This window comes from Mesoplodon densirostris, chromosome 15, assembly GCF_025265405.1.
Source record: "Mesoplodon densirostris isolate mMesDen1 chromosome 15, mMesDen1 primary haplotype, whole genome shotgun sequence".
NCBI lineage: Eukaryota > Metazoa > Chordata > Mammalia > Artiodactyla > Ziphiidae > Mesoplodon > Mesoplodon densirostris.
Window position 1 is genome coordinate 6756470 of NC_082675.1, and position 16092 is coordinate 6772561.

The window sequence follows — 16092 nt, forward strand, 5'->3', positions numbered from 1 at the left end:
ATTAGGTGAGATATATGTTAAGTGACGGGAAAGCTAGGGCTGTCATCCTCTTGTGTTTCTTCACGCCTGAGTTTTTGGTTATGTCACGTTTACCATAAGTTTTCTTTCTTTGGGTTTATTTATTCTAGACGCCTAAAGGAACAAATTGAGAATAATTTCTGTTCTTTGGCATATTTTGCCCAGTGGATGCAACTTTTATCCTCAGTCTAGTCCTTATATCTCAGGCAGTGATCCATATGAATATCAACCAATGTCCCTTGTTAGAACCACTAGACCCAGCTGGCAGTCAAGAGCAGAATTGTCCACCTGCACCAAAACTTCCCAGTTAGTTCTTCTGTTTTTAAATCAGGAGCCCACTCAGCTTCCGTCAACATCCCAAGGTGAAATAGAGCTGTGGAGGGGGAAGCATAACAAGCCTGTTCCCTCCAGTGAGACAAAATGGCAGGGTTGGGGAAAAGAGACTCCCTCTTGGAGGCCTGGCCCAACTTCCCTTTTTTGTGTGTGGGAGTATCTTTTTTAGCAGGTTATGGTTTTTTCCAAGCAGCTTCAGTGTGAGGATTCTTTAGCATGCAGTTAGTTGACCCTCACAATTTATGATGTAATGTTTGCTCTTGGAATAGCTATCTTGTTACAAAGGGGGATATATGTATGTTCTGTTCTTTGTAGAACAGCTTTGTTTTGCTTTTTAAAAAAAAGTCCAGAAATAAGGCCTCTGAAAACTCTCAAAGTAGACCTCAGAAAGGCAGCCGTGTAACTGGATGGGGAGCTGAGGTGCCACGTGCACATGCTTATCGTGGTGTGGTGTGCATGTGAGCACTGGCAGTCTGCTGCCCGTCCTGCTCTCTGGAGGTGACCATATGACCTTTAACACTGTGCCCTTATCGAAGTCAGCAAGTTTTAGGTTGGTCAACATGGGAAAACCCAGCATTCAAGGTCCTCCTCTGTCAAAAAATCAGGTCTCAACAACAGCTAACTTCTGTACAACAGATCCTTGTATTTCAGGATCTGAATGCCACGTCTGAACCCAGGGACCTTGTTGAACCCGATGTGAGTCCATTTGGCCTCTGTAATGCCTTTTCTCCCTTTTTAGCAATATGGCTCTGAGCACAAAGATTTGATTACAAGTCACGTTAGTGTTTTCAGAGTTTACAGTGCCGATTGTACTGAAAACCACTTTCCCAGTCCAGAGCTGCTCAGATGGTATTGGCGGGGGTGGGGGGGGGTTAGTGTTCCCCTAATTTAGCACCCTCCCTACCACAAGCTGCAGTTTAGTGGGATAATCCAGATATTTATCAACGATATGAATTCCTAAAAGTATTAATAAGGTATTTTTAAACACAACTTGATGAAAAAGTAAATATCTTAAGCAATTTTCCCTTTTTGCTGCTAAATTGCCGATACACTCTTCAGTATCTTTTCTTTGCATCTGTATATAAGTTAGCAAGAACCTGCATCCAAAGCAATGTAGTGTTGTGTGTATGTATATATATATATATTTATTCCAATCCAACTAGCACTTCAGAAACCTTTTTGAGTTACTTGTACTCTGCTTCATCTGTAATGGTAAAAGTTCTAGATTACCAAGCTCCAGGGGTATATAATATTCTAGAAGCATAATTTCCTGGCTGTAGCCACTGGGGCATTCATTGGCTAATCTCCATGTGATGCTATTAGAGCAACTTCTAACAGGCATGATGAGAAAGGGTACCAGACACTTACTGTTGTATAATGGGAGCCTTTCCCCAGTCCCCTCCACTTTCCAGTTTAGCAGGAGGGGAAAAAAAGCAATAGATTAGAAATGATTGATGCATTTCAATTTATGAAAGTAGGAGCAGAGGAAAAGTGTTTTTCACTTGGGTCCTTTTCTTGATATTAAGAGGAAGGTCCCTATCTAAATACTCTCATTTTAAAAATGTACCTGAAAAAGTAAAATAAAATAAAAATGTACCTGAATGATATTTGATAGTTTCTAAGAATGGTGCTACATAAGAGTCGCTGTTAGACTGGTATGCAGTTAACAGATGTTCGGCTAGTGCAGGCATCCCAGGGACAGTAGGCATTTGTTGACTATCCTTCCTCTGTGTCTGAGTCTCCTTGGCTAACACCACACCTCGCACGCTCACTGTGCACACTTTGCTGCTGGAATATGCAGCAGGCAGTCCATGTCATGGCTACAGCTGCGAGCAAAAGCCATTTGTAAAAAGTCCTCATTGGCTGCCAGTTGTCTAGTACAAAGGCAGTGTCTTTTAAGGGCATATACGTGAAGGAAATACATCTAGATACCTGCAACTCGAGCTAGCTAGTAATTTTTTTTCTGCATACTTGAGGTGAAATCCAAAACCCACCTTCTGATTTTATGCTGTACTTATATATATATGTACATAATGTGTATATATAAAAACGTTGAGTTCTTTTTGAATTCTGAATGTAAATATTTCTTGTAAATTGGGACGCCACCAGCTTGTTTTTCTCTTTTCCTTCCTCCCTTCAATCCTATTTATTCTTTTCTTGACTTCCCATAGGGGGCTTCTTACAATTTGTGTTTTTTTTTTTTTTTTTTTGGATGTAGAAACGTGTGAAAAACTTCTTAGTTGAATTTGTTCATATATTTTAGAATTCTGTTTTGCATCTTTACTATAGAATTCCTATGTCTGTTTTGTGTTAATATTTTTCAACATGCCTGATTGTGTTTTGCATTTTTATTACAAATTTTTACTGTGTGCAATGCATTGTATTGGGGGGAATGTACTTGAGTGCAATTTCTGATACTGTCATTATATGACTAGTTATGCTCATTTATGTTGCTCTTTGGAAGCTATAGTGAGCCTGATGTTTTCACCTAAAAAATTTCTTCCCAAGACTTCCTTTAAGCTCCTCTAACTTCTTCAGTGCATTTGCGATCAAACTTGCTCTTCAGTAAACCTGACTTGTTCCTACCCTTGCAATTTTTCAGGCCTGCACCAAATCCTTCATCCTTGGGGCTTTCCAGCTGAGGGGAAAATCTTGCAGGTCTGAACAGTGATTTATGACCTGCTACTGCTGCAGATTTTCTGTTTCTTTAAGAAGTCGAGCATGTACTTTTAGCCTACAAGTAACAATCAGAAGCTTACTTTCCAGTGAGCATGGGTAATCTGCTTGTGCTCCCACCAGCTAGGGATATTTAGAGCAGGAATGGAGACCTGGTACATGCTGGTGTCCATGCTGACAGGTGACATTAGAGAATGTCCTTTAAGGGACAGTTGTCCTCCAGAATCGAGCAGCACAATTGCTGTGGAGGCTTCCATGAGCCTTCAGCTCAAGGGTTGATTCTGTGCTGAGGGTAAAACAGCCCGTTAACTGTGGTTGGTAGGATCTGCTGGGCTCTCCCGCCACCAGTGAACTGGTGAATTGATCCTGACTAGATTGGCTGTAAGCCTAGGAGCTGAGCTGGATCACGGCATTCTTAATGCTTGGATGAGTGTTGCCAGTAGGGCAGACCCAGGGGTGCTCACAGAAGTGGTGTGCTCGTCACCAGGGAGGCAGACGCTGCGTTTTTACGTACAGATTTCGCACTTTTAAGAAAAGCTTCCTCCTTAACTTTCAGGAAAGGTAGCCGTGAGCCTTTCATGGGCCTTCATTCGTGTACATGTTTCACTCGTTACTATTGAACTTCGTAGACTTACTGAGATTTAAAAGTTGTCTGCATTTAGGTGAGTCTTAGGAACCTAATTTGTCATGAAACGGGGCCTTTCAGAGGTGAGCTCCAGTGGGAATCCCTGTCCCAACATGTCCTGCCCGGCTCTCCTCCTCTGGCGCCCGTGGAGCAGCAGCAGCTGTCAGGACACCATCAGGCTAAGACTACACCCTTGTAGTGCAGAGTCGAGCAAGGGGTGCCACCTGGGAACGTCAGTTCTCTTTGATACTTGCAGGTCAGGCCTCCTTGGGGCTAAGAGTCAGTCCGCAGGCCCCTTAGTGAGAACTCCCTGGCTTTTCCGCCCCCCCTGTCCTGAGGGCCTTTCTTGCTGGGGCAGTATTTGTGGCACTGAAGAGGATAAAGAAGCTCCAGCCTCCTTCCTGATCCCCCTCTACGGGGCGGGGAGCTTGTTTTCTACGTAGCACATTGCAGTCTCACCTCCATCAGCAGAAATCATCCTGTTCATGGTTTATACTGAATTTGCAAACTACTGATATTATTTTTCAATAACCACTTGTATCTACCATCAACCATGAGAGGTGGGAAGAGGTACGCTGTATCTCTGCAATAAAACTTTTGCCAGGTTCTACCTCTGCTGAGCAAAGGATACTTTTATACGTAGGCATAGATCTTCTTTCCTTTACTGATCTGACATGGTGCATCTTGAGACAACATATGATGGAATCCAAAGACAATTTGAAACAAAGGTGGATGTAAACTCTTCTGGTTGTTTCTGTTCTGTTCTCTTTTTTAAAATCTCTTTTTATATTGCTACTCTGTTTTGAATGTCCGTCAGTGTATGAAGGGTACGCACTGTTCTGATGATACTGCACTGCTTCAGCCTTCTGTGGTAATACAGTACCGAGTGTCCAGAAACGATTGTTCTGACCGTTTTGATTTGTAACTTTAAAAATTGGGTCTCATGCAATAAAAATGTATTGGCTGCATTTAGCGAGGTTTATACCCTTGCAAGTAAAAACGATCAACCATGAAGCATAACGAATTCTGTATTTAGGTTTTTTGTTGTGTCTTTCGATTTTTGTTTTTCTGGTTTTTTTTTTCTTTTTTTTGTAAGATTCTTAAATAAATTAAACTGGCCAATACGCTGCTTTCCTCTGTGTATTTTCTTTGTCTGGTTCTGAGCACCCGCTTAAGCTGTGTCGGGGCGACCACGCTCACCTAGAGAGCTTCTTTCCGTTGGGGGCTCGGACTTCTATTATGTTGGTGTTTTATTTTAAATGAATTCTAGAAGACTGTTCACAATGTGGATAAAATGCAACCCAGCATTTGTTAGAGTCAGAAATGTCTGTGCTGCTGCAGAGCTTCAGTGAGTCAGCACCGGGTGCCCAGGCCGGGGGGCTTGGGTCATGGGGTGTCCTCCCTGAAAGGTGCCACGAGTGTTGGAGGACGTGGGGGTATGAGGCTTCCTATTTAAAATGCATTCCTGGTGTTGCACAGCCATCCAGTCTGTGAGTCTTAAGATTGGAGCTCTGCTTAAGAAAAAAAACGGAAACTACTGCAGACAACATAGCGTGTGCCAGTCACTGTGGGGTGCTTTCTGTAGTCCTGTCCGTAGTCCTCAGTCCTCCTCTAGTTTTCAGATGAAAAGCCTTTTAGTTTCTAATTTTTGTGGAAATTCGTGCCTGTATTTCTTCTATTTATTTATCTATTTTTGGCTGTGTTGTGTCTTCGTTGCTGTGCGCGGGCTTTCTCTAGTTGCGGTGAGCAGGGGCTACTCTTCGTTGCGGTGCGCGGGCTTCTGATTGTGGTGGCTTCTCTTGCTGTGGAGCACGGGCTCTAGGTGCGCCGGCCTCAGTAGTTGTGGCATGCGAGCTCAGTAGTTGTGGCACGTGGGCTCTAGAGCGCAGGCTCCGTAGTTGTGGTGCACAGGCTTAGTTGCTCCGCGGCATGTGGGTTCTTCCCGGACCGGGGTTCGAACACTGTCCCCTGCATTGGCAGGCGGATTCTTAACCACTGCGCCACCAGGGAAGCCCGAGTGCCTGTATTTCATGTTTCTTCACTAAGTGTTTAATAAGCAACTGCTGTGTGTCTGTGTCGGGCCACATGCAGTCCTCAGTAGAGACTCCTCGTGGGTAGTTATTCTCATGTCAGAGATAGCAAGCGAGCGAGCAAGCTAAGGTTCCGGTGGTCGTGGGAGCTAGGAAGGAGACATTAGGAATGCTGGGTGCCTGATGGGGGGCCCAGGAGGTGACCGACCATCCACTGGCACCAGCCTGCCTTGAGGAGGCTGCCATGGATGGAGAGAAGGGAGTGTGGTGAGCCCTGGGGCTCATCGATGGAGAAGTAATGACCTGAAAAGAGATCCAGTCACCTCCTTGCACTGGGCTTGGGAAGCTAGAGAAATTGGGAATGAACAGGAGAGAAGCCGCCACAGGACACCCAGAACAGTGAGTAGATCCCTTTGCCCTGAGAGAGAGAGAGAGAGAGAGAGAGAGAGAGAGAGAGAGAGAGAGAGAGAGAGAGAGTGTGGTGTAAACCTCTCTGCCCCTATGCCGTATGACTGTCCTCTAGACACGGACAAAGGCATTTTGTAAATGTTTGGAGTCTGGCTTGTTTGTGAGTCTTTTCTTTGTGGGGTTTGAACTGCGTGAGAGAGTCACGTTCAGTTTGTAGCTGGAGATGCTTAAAGGAATTTAATCAGATTTGTAAACGGTGTTTACATTTAGGGAAGTTTAGTCTGCCAAATATGTGAGATAATTGAACATTAATTGAAGAACAAGTGAAAAGGGAGTGTTTTACAGTTTAAGTGAAATTTTCCTGAAATATTTCTGTCATGCTTGAAGACTGAAAGGAAACTTGTTCTTGAATATATAACCTTAATAAATTGAGTATTAATTTGAATAAGAAATGAGAGGCCAGACTTCATGTAGAGCCTCCACTGTCCCCACTGAGTTTTTCTGTTACGGTTCCAGTTTGCTTTGACCTTGTTCCCCTTCAGTGTTTTAATCTGTAACCCAGTCTGCTTTCAGCCTCAACGTTGTGTCTCCCAGGGCCTCAGCACTGTTGACATTTGGGCCGGGCTTTTTTTTGTAGAGAGTGGGCTGATGTGGGGACCATCCTGTGCATTGTAGGGTGTAGAGCAGCATCCCTGCTTCCACCCACTAGGCGCCAGTAGTACACACTGTGCACCCTGCACCCCCCACTTACAGAAATCCAAAATGTCTCCAGACATGGCCTAATGTCCTCCTGAGGGTCAAAATCGCCTCTAAGCAAGTTAATCATACAGAGGCAAAAGCTGGTGTCTGATCTGTGTGTGTGTGTGCACAAATTTGTGTGTGTTTTACAGAGGACAAGACCCATGAGCAAGGGGGCACCACCCTTGAGATAACAGAAAATACAAACTTTAACTGGCTGGGGGTTTGGAGTATGTACAATACAATTTCCATAAGTATGAATATTTATCAGCTAGTCATTTGAGAGCATGATGTAAAGAAGCCATCTGTGGAGGCCTTTATGGAGAGAAAAGAGGCTAAAAGAAATGTGCAAAATGTTTATTTTTAGAGCCCAACTCTCAGCAAGTTGGCTTCGTCCTCTGAAAGCTGCCCACTCTGGGCGTCAAGTGCATCGTTGGGTTAGGAGAGGCGAGTGCCACACTGCTGGTTCCAAATCACCATCCACCTAAGAATTAACCACCAGGCAGCATGCAAAGGTAGGATGGCTAGGTGGACACCAAATTAGTCTGGGATACTTACTTTTTATGTTTTTGGTTGGTAGTTTGCTTGAATAAGTAATACCAATACCTGACAGAAGTCAACAGGCAGATGAGAACATACAGTGAACGTTCGCGCCCTGCTCCTCCCGCTCGGCTCCCGTTCTTCTTTCCAAGGCAGCCATTCTCGCCCGTTTTCTTCAGTATCCTTTCTTGGGGAACTTCAGAGGGTAAATTTTTGAGTATCGCAAAAAATGCTCTAGCTTCTGTTGTTTATCTTTGGTTGTAGGCAAGATTAATTTTCACAAAGATGGATGTGCAATTACTGGAGAAATCCAAATTAGAATAAATTATTAATTGTAGGAAATTGAGAAATTCATGAACCTTCAGTAGAAAGTTAGGTGTTTTGTGAAGATGTCCACTGTTTAGAGCCATAAGAGGTCTCTAGAATCCCCTTTTTCATCTTTAGGCCTAGATCAAGATAAATTATACAATGCTCTCAATTTCTGCAGTAATACTGGATTTTCTGTTTAGCTTTCTTTTCCCACAGTTTGTTTTTACATGTGTGTTTCCTGTTCAGAGGTATTGATATGAAAAGATGTTTATTACGTCCTCAAATGTTTACATGCCCCATTTCTTTATTTATTTGGCTGCGTCGGGTCTTGGTTGCAGCATGTGGGCTTCTCTCTAGATGTGGCGTGTGGGTTTTCTCTTCTCTAGTTGTGGCATGCAGGCTCCAGGGTGCGCGGGCTCTCTAGCTGCGGTGTGCAGGCTCCAGAGCATGTGGGCTCTGTACTTCGTGCCACGTGAGCTTGGTAGTTGTGGCGCACAGGCTTAGTTGCCCCGCGGCATGTGGGATCTTAGTTCCTGGACCAGGGGTTGAACCCGCGTTCCCTGCCTTGAAAGGTGGATTCTTTACCACTGGACCATGGGAAGTCCCTGCATGCCCCATTTTTGATTTTCTGTCTATCGTAGGTCAGACTTAAGAAACAAACTTTTGGGCTTCCCTGGTTGTGCAGTGGTTAAGAATCCGCCTGCCGTTGCAGGCGCCACGGGTTCGATCCTTGGTCTGGGAAGATCTCACATGCTGTAGAGCAACTAAGCCTGTGCGCCACAACTACTTAGCCTGTGCTCTAGAGCCCGCGAGCCACAACTACTGAAGCCCACGTGCCTAGAGCCTGTGCTCAGCAGCAAGAGAAGCCACTGCAATGAGAAGCCTGAGCACCTCAACGAAGAGTAGCCCCCACTCGCCGCAACTAGAGAAAGCCCGCGCACAGCAACGAAGACCCAGCATAGCCAAAGATAAACAAAATAAATTTATTTTTTAAAAAAACAACTTGATATAAAGTATGGTTTTACTGTCCTGAGGATAAAAACCACACTGGAGTTACTAACTGCTGATTTAATCATGACACTTCACCCACAACTTGTCTGGTTGTCAAACTGTTCGGTCTGATTGCCTTACTTAACTAGTTTCTTCAGTCAGTGGTCTCCAAACTTTTTTGGTCACATGTTCTAATAAGTGTTTCTGAGTATACTTCCACTATTGTTTATTAAGTTATAAGTCCTATGTGTGCTTCTGTGCTAATATGTATGTGGTAAATCCCACATAAACAGGAATTCTAATATTCCCTCACTCCTATGAATCACCCTTCCTGCCACGTGAGGCAGGTGCACCCCACTTCGGAGCTGATTGCCCCAGAATGGTGATGGAAACAGTGTCAAAATGATTTCAAGGCCTTCCCGGGCTGACATTTTTCCTTAGAGAAAATGGCACGTGTGTTGTCTGTCTGCCTTCTTAGGATGTTGGCATTTCGAGAATTCTTAGAGCTTCATCCTGTTGAACCTTCGTAGTCTTACAGGTGAAACTAAGGCCCGGGTAGGTTAGACAAGTTACTTGAGGCCTAAAGAGAGGTTCATGGCGGATCCAATTTATCTCCTGAGGTTCTTCGGGGCCAAGCTCTTTCACTAGGCTCTGCCTTCTCCTTCATCTGCTCTAATCCCTGGCAAGCCACTCTGTGACATTTCCATTAAACTAATAAATAAAAAAAACTAAAACCACTCATTTAAAGGGACCTATTTGGAGTTCAGGGTTTTTGAGCCCAAGCCACCGTTCTCTTTGCCTGACCCTGCAATAAATGTTTCTTTGCTGAAAAAAATAAAATAAAAATAAAGGGACCTATTTGAGGGAGTTTCACATGGATGTTTTTAGTGGAGCCACTAGGAATGGTTTTTTCCCCTTTTTTAGGGGTTTTAACTCTCAGAGGAGAAAGGGAAAAAAATCCGGGTACTTTTTCTTTTTTTCTTTTTTTTTTTTTTGCGATATGTGGGCCTCTCACTGCTGTGGCCTCTCCCGTTGCGGAGCACAGGCTCCGCACGCGCAGGCTCAGCGGCCATGGCTCACGGGCCCAGCCGCTCCATGGCATGTGGGATCCTCCCGGACCGGGGCACGAACCCGTGTCCCCTGCATCGGCAGGCGGACTCTCAACCACTGCGCCACGAGGGAAGCCCCCGGATCCTTTTTTGAAGCCTGTTGGCAGTGGGTTGAATAGTGCTCCCCTACCCCGTCCCCCCCAAAAAATTAAAGATATGTCCACCTGGAATCTGTAAATGTGACCTTTTTGGGAAAAAAAGATATTTGCAGATGTAATTAATTTAAGGATCTTGAGATGACATCATCCTGGATTAAGGTGGGTCCTCAATCCAATGACAAGTGTTCTTAGACAGGGAGAAGACACATAGAGAAGGCGGCCATCTGAAGGCAGAGCTGGAGGGATGCAGCCGCAAGCCAAAGAATGCATGGAGCCACCAGAAGCTGGAAGAGGCAAACGATCGTCCCTTAGAGCCTTCAGAGGGAGTGTGGCCCAGCCCATACCTTGATTTCAGACTTCTGGCCTCCAGAACTGAGAACAAATAAGTCTCTGTCGTTTTAAGCCACCAGTTAGTAGTAATTAGTTATGGCAACCCCAGGAAGCTAACACATCTGTTATGGAAAGTGAATTGTGAGCAGGAAGAAGGTTGAGAACAGGAGTACTGCCTGCAAATGAGAATTGATCTTGCTTTGTCTCATTTCTAGGAGCACACTGAGGCCCTTTATGGAATGTTCTGTATGCCTTGACGAGACATTCAAGGATGCAGTTCTTTCCTTCAGGTGGCTCAGACTTGTGAAGGAGACTGACCAGGTTAAATGCAATAGCAGGCATTAGCAGAGGGGCAGCCAGGCAGGGAAGTCTTTTCAGAGGTGGGGATAGTTGAGCTGGGCTTTGACGGGTGAGCAGGAGTTGGCCAAGTGGAACACAAGGGCACGGTGGTGTAATGAAGGCTCGGACGTGGGAATGAACAAGCACCAGGGTCATAATCCACGCTGGCCTGAAGAAGAGTAACTAGTGAGAGGCAAGGCTCCAGTGTGGTGAGGTAAGAGGGAACAGCTAAATAGGGCCGCCATGCCTGAAATGATAAGCTTCATCACACCATGGGGATGGTCTTCCTCTGCTGCCCCTAGAATAGGGCCTGACACTCAGGTGCTTGATAACTATTTGTTGAATAAAGGGGAAAAACCCCCACATGATCTCAATAGGTGCAGAAAAAGCATTTGACAAAATCCAACTCTTTCATGATAAAAACACTCAACAAACTAGGAAGAGAAGGGCCCACCCTCAACTTGATAAAAGGCATCTATGAAAAGCCCACAGTGAACATCACCCTTAATGGTGAAAAACTAAAATCTTTGCCCCTAAGATCAGGAACAAGACAAGGATGTCTGCTCTTACCACTTCTATTCGGTGCTGTCCTGGAGGCTCTAGTCAGGGCTGTTTGGCAAGAAAAAGAAAGAAAAGGCATCCCATTTGGAAAGGGAGAACTAAAACTCTAATTTGCAGATGACATGATCTTATATATAGAGGACCCTAAGGAATCTCCATGCAGACAAAAAACAGCTATTACAGCTAAAAACTGAGTTCAGGAAAGTGGCAGGATACAAGACAGTATAGAAAAATCAGTTGTATTTCTACACACTAGAGAGAAACAATCCAAAAATTAAGTAAGTTCCATTTACAATAGCATCAAAAATAATGAAATACTTAGGAATACAGTAAACCAAAGAAGTACAGGACTTGTACACTGAAAACTGAAAAATCGTTGAAATTAAAGAAAGAAGACCTAAATGAATGGAAAGACATCCTGCATTCATGGATTGGAAGACTTAACATTGAAATTAAGATTGCAGTACTCCCTAACTTGATACACAGAATTAATACAAACCGTATCAAAATTCCAACTAATTTTTTTTTAATAAAATTTATTTATTTATTTATTTATTTATTTGGCTGTGTTGGGTCTTCGTTGCTGTGTGCAGGCTTTCTCTAGCTGCGGCGAACGGGGGCTACTCTTCATTGTGGTGGGTGGGCTTCTCACCGTGGTGGCTTCTTTTGTTGTGGAGCATAGGCTCTAGGTGCGCGGGCTTCAGTAGTTGTGGTACGTGGGCTTAGTAGCTGTGGCTCGCGGGCTCTAGAGCACAGGCTCAGTAGTCGTGGCACACAGGCTTAATTGCTCTGTGGCATGTGGGATCTTCCTGGACCAGGGCTCGAACCTGTGTCCCCTGCATTGGCCAGTGGATTCTTAACCACTGTGCCACCAGGGAAGCCCCCAACTGTATTTTTTGTTTTTTGGTTGTTTTTTTTTTTTTTTTTTTTTTTTTGCGAAAAAGGACAAGCTGCTCTTAAAATTCATAGGGAACTGCAAAGGACCCAGAATAGCCAAAATAATCTTGACAAAGAAATATAAAGTTGGAACACTCACACTTCCTGAATTCAAAGCTTACTCCAAACCTACAGTAATCAAATCAGTGGAGTACTGACACAAGGATAGATTCCATAGATCGATGGAATAGAATTGAGAGTCCAGAAATAAACTCATATTCATCGTCAATTGATTTTCAACAAAGATGTCAAGACCATGCAATGGGGAAAGAATAAACTTTTCAACAAATGGTACAGAGACAACTGGATATCCACATGAAAGAATGAATCTGGACACACTTCATACACAAAAATTAACTAAAAATGGATCAAAGACCTAAATGTAAGAACAAAAACTATAAAAACTATTTGAAGAAAACTTAGGTGAAACTTCATGACCTTGGACAAGATATGGTACCAAAACACAAGCAAATAAAAATTTAAAAATAGATACGTTGGGGCTTCCCTGGTGGCGCAGTGGTTGAGAGTCCGCCTGCTGATGCAGGGGACACGGGTTCATGCCCCGATCCGGGAGGATCCCACATGCCGCAGAGCGGCTGGGCCCGTGAGCCGTGGCCACTGGGCCTGCGCGTCCGGAGCCTGTGCTCCGCAACGGGAGAGGCCACAACAGTGAGAGGCCCGCGTACCGGAAAAAAAAAAAAAAAAATAGATACGTTGGACTTTATCAAAATTTAAAACTTTTGCAGAATTCCCTGGCGGTCCAGTGGTTAGGACTCCACGCTCATTGCCAAGGGCCCAGGTTTGATCCCTGGTCAGGGAACTAAAATCCCACAAGCTGCGCGGTACGGCAAAAAAAATAAAATAAAAAACTTTTGTGTATCAAAGGACACTATCAAGAAAATGAAAAGATAGCCCACAGAATGGGAGAAAATATTTGCAAACTATAAATCTGAGAAGGGACAAGTATCCAGAATAAAGAACTCTTTCAACGTAGCATAAAAACTCAAGTTAAAAAATGGGTAAAGGATTGGAATAGATGTTTCTCCAAAGAAGATACACAAATGGCCAGTAAGCACATGAAAAGAAGCTCAACACCATTCATTAAAGAAATGCAAATCAAAACCATGAGATCCCAGTTCACACCCACTAGGATGCCTCAAATAAAAAAGCCAGATATGGGCTGCCCTGATGGCGCAGTGGTTTAGAATCTGGCTCCCAATGCAGGGGACACGGGTTCAAGCCCTGGTCCGGGAAGATCCCACATGCCGCGGAGCAGCTAAGCCTGTGTGCCACAACTACTGAGTCTGCGCTCTAGAGCCCATGTGCCACAACTACTGAAGCCCACGCACCTAGAGCCCATGCTCCACAGCAAGAGAAGCCACTGCAATGAGAGCCTCGTGCACCGCAACGAAGAGTAGCCCCCGCTCGCCACAACTAGAGAAAGCCTGCGTGCAGCAACAAAGACCCAACACAGCCAAAAATAAAATAAATTTTTTAAAAAAAGCCATATAGTAGAAGTGTTGGTGAAGATATGGAGAAATTGGAAAATTTATACCTTGCTGTTGGGAATATAAAATTATATAGTCACTATGGAAAGAAGTGTGGCAGTTCCTCAAAAAGTTAAACATAGAGTTACTATGTAACCCAGCAATTCCAGTCCTGGGTATATACCCCCCAAATTGAAAACATGTTCACAAAACTTGTACATAAATGTTCATAGCAGCTTTATTCATAAGTCAAAAAGTGGAAACAAAGAATGCCCATCAGCTAATGAATGGATAAACAAAATGTGGTCTATTTATACAATGGAATATTATTCAGCCATAAAAAGGAACAAAGTCCTGATACGTGTTACAACATGGATGGACCTTGAAAGTATTATGCTAAGTGAAAGAGGCTATACACATGTTGTAACTGATTCCATGCATATGAAATGTCCAGAATAGGTCTGTCCCTAGACATAGAAAGTAGATTAGTAGTTGCCTAAAGCTATGGGTAGTGGAGAATGGGGAGTGACTGCTGTTCGGTTTCCTTTGGGGATGACAGAAATGTTCTAGAATTAGATAGTTGTGATGATTGCACAACTCTGTGCTTATACTAAGTCCCGCTGAATTGTATATTTTTAAAGGGTGAATTTTATACTAAGTGAACTAGGTCTCAAAAACAAAAGGAAAAATATTTTCCAATGATGATCAGTGAGGGGGCATCGTGGTAAAAATACAATATGGAAAGAGAATAGCCCACAACATCTGTAGAAGGGACTGAAGCAGGCCACTGAGATCTGGATTCTTGCCCCAAGGAAATGGAGGCTTAGTCCAACAGCGAATAGATGATGGAGCCAGAATTAATACCAAGGTCTGTCAGCCTGTGAGCCCTGAACCGGTCCAGCAGGAAATCCACTAGCTATTGTGGCTACCGAGCACTTGAAATGTGGCCAGTTTGAATTAGGATGAGCTGTAAAGGTAAAATACATGCTGGGTTTTGTTTTGTTTTGTTTTGTTTTGTTTTTGCAGTACGCGGGCCTCTCCCGTTGCGGAGCACAGGCTCTGGACGCGCATGCTCAGCGGCCATGGCTCACGGGCCCAGCCGCTCCGCGGCATGTGGTATCTTCCCGGACTGGGGCATGAACCCGTGTCCCCTGCACCAGCAGGCGGACTCTCAACCACTGCGCCACCAGGGAAGCCCACATGCTGGGTTTTGAAGACTTAGTATTATAAAAAGAAAGTAAAGTATCTTAATAATTGCTTTATATTCATTATATATTGAAATCATACTGTTTCTGGATATATTGTGTTAAATAAAATATAAAGATTAATTTCACCAGTTCTTTTTACTTTCTAAAATGTGACTACTAAAACTTTTAAATTACATATGTGGCTTCCAGTACTTTTCTATTGGACAGGGCTACTCTAGAGTATTGGTCCCCTGGGAGCATGGTAGGAAAGGGTGATATTAATTTTTTTTTTTTTTTCTTTTTGCTGTATGCGGGCCTCTCACTGTTGTGGCCTCTCCCGTTGCGGAGCACAGGCTCCGGATGCGCAGGCCCAGCGGCCATGGCTCACGGGCCCAGCCGCTCCGCGGCATATGGGATCCTCCCAGACCGGGGCACGAACCCGTATCCCCTGCATCGGCAGGCGGACTCTTAACCACTGCGCCACCAGGGAGGCCCAGGGTGATATTAATTTATCTGTGAATAAAATTTCACTGAGCATCCTTGGCTGAATCAGCCTAAAGCTGACCACAAGGGGTCCTGGGAAGGGGGTGTCGCCTGTACCTTCAATCCTAAAGGGACAGAGGGAAGGAATTGGTGGTATCCCTTCCCTCAGGCAAAGAGGTTGAGGCCTTCCTCACTAGATTCAGATGTATCTGAATGTCTGTGGCTAATCAAGAAATCTGCAAAGATTGGCGATTAAAAAAGGCAGAAAAGGGTGGGCATCTTGTGTATTTTGACAAGATTTACTTTAAAGCAGAACTCTGGACTTCCCCGGTGGCGCAGTGGTTAAGAATCCGCCTGCCAATGCAGGGTACACACGGGTTTGAGCCCTGTTTGGGGTAGATCCCACATGCCGCGGAGCAACTAAGCCTGTGCGCCGCAACTGCTGAGCCTGCGCTCTAGAGCCCGCGAGCCACAACTACTGAGCCCACATGCCACAACTACTGAAGCCCGCGCGCCTAGAGCCTGTGCTCCGCAACAAGAGAAGCCACCGCAATGAGAAGCCCGTGCACCGCAACGAAGAGTAGCCCCCGCTCGCCACAACGAGAGAAAGCCCGCGCGCAGCAACGAAGACCCAACGCAGCCAAAATAAATAAATAAATAAATAAAAATTTAAAAAGTAATAATAAAGCAGAACTCCAAGAAATAACACCTTCAAAAGCTTCATCATCTAATGCAAAATGCATTTGATGATTGCGTATCAGTCAGATCTGAGAAGTCGGCAGGGGTCCGTCGGAGGAGGATCAAAAATTGCAATGTAAAATCCAGGAGAGAGAAAACTTTGTCAAGTTTATTCTGGTACCCTTAGCGCCGGCAACAGTGCCCGGCACATAGTAGG